Consider the following 1,696-nt stretch of genomic DNA (forward strand, 5'->3'; position numbering starts at 1 on the left):
TACCAGCATTCTCTTTTCTGTGTATCAGAGCCGCTTAGCAGTAATTAATCAGGACATTAGGTTTTGTGCCTTTGGTTCAGGTCATTTGCCTATGAGCTGCTCCAGCCTTATACAAAGGCATACTGCATATGTTTCTGGGTACCTTTTTGAGAGAAGATTTAAATTGGCCAGATGAATAATACTTTGTTACAAGTGTTTTGCCCTAGGCAAAAAGGTTTTCCTCATATTATCATAGCCTGAAGCTGCAATCCTCAAGCTTGATGTGACTGGTGTTATGCTGTCACATGGCAATGATGTAAGAACAGGCCTCTCTGTGTCAGACAAATCTGGATTTAGGGGAATTATAGCAGATGTTGCAAAATGGCAACAGTTTAGCAAGTTCCTTTTATCCTACTGTTGGGAGGCAGGACTACTAAGTGTACCAGACAGAAAAGAATGTTTTCTTTGATCATTTACACTCTGGGGTAGGGACTTCCCCAGTTAGAGAACATCACTAATGATATAGTTATACAGTCACTGATGGATCAGAATACAGAATTAAGGGTTGGCTTTTTTTTTTTTTTAGTATTTGTTTTGATTAAGCTTCGTATTTGTGGTCATTTGCATTACATTATAAGGCTCAGAAACCCTCTAAGATTTTATTCTTATTAAAGAAAGCCTAATTCAGTGGAAGAAACTGAAGAACAATAACAAAAACTAACCTGCACACAAAATGTCTTAACTTTGGCAACCCTATCCACTCAAAGCTGTTATGCAAAGCTAAATTACGTGAATTCCGAGAAAGAGAAAAATAGGAAATATAGTATTTAAATTTTCACATTCTAATAGGTATTAATAAGTAATATTCAACGATGTTGAATAACAAGGTACCCCGCATTGTCAGTGTTCACGCAAGTCTTAGTTTCTTAAAAGAAAAGCTGTTTTCAAAAGCTTTGGGTGCCTCTGATCTGGATTCTTTCCCATTCCATTCTACTAAAATTAATTCATACACATGATCAAGGTGTGTAGGTAGATGACAGTGACGTGGGGACAAAAACGAACACAAAAGCCATTCCCTGATAGAAGTGATGCCAGGTTTGATTTATGGGAACTGCGTCTAGCTGTGGTTTGTGTGTGTTTCTAGAACCTTCTTTTGGAAATGTAGTATTAAATATCACTACAGCATGTTGTCCACGGCACTTCATAACATGCCTGCAGAAGTCAGCCTGTGCATGAAGGACAATAAGAAATAATTTCCTACTAGGCAAAGATTTCCAGTGACTTAAAACCCACACGCATAATGAGTTTGCTCTTTTTATGCAAATGTTTATTGATCATTTCCATTGGAGCATTAGACAGTGAAATGTGTGCAAATATTTAGAAAATTTCTTTAAAAGGTTTCTATCTTTATGAAGAGTATTTTTAAAATTCTTAAAGTATTTTTATTTGCCAATTGTGATCATCGTTGGGAGCCTCCGAAATAATTAGTGTATCCTCTTTTTCAGACAGTTTTCAATGAAAACAGAGAAAAAAAAATGAACATAAGGTATGTTTAAAGAGCATCAATATAGGGAGCTATATTTTGTATATATATATATAATTTTTTATTGGAGTATAGTTGATTTACAATGTTGTGTTACTTTCAGGTGTACAGCAAAGTGAATCAGTTATACATATACATATATCCACTCTTTTTTTTTTTTTTTAGATTCCTTTC

Source organism: Pseudorca crassidens, chromosome 1, assembly GCF_039906515.1.
Source record: "Pseudorca crassidens isolate mPseCra1 chromosome 1, mPseCra1.hap1, whole genome shotgun sequence".
Lineage (NCBI taxonomy): Eukaryota > Metazoa > Chordata > Mammalia > Artiodactyla > Delphinidae > Pseudorca > Pseudorca crassidens.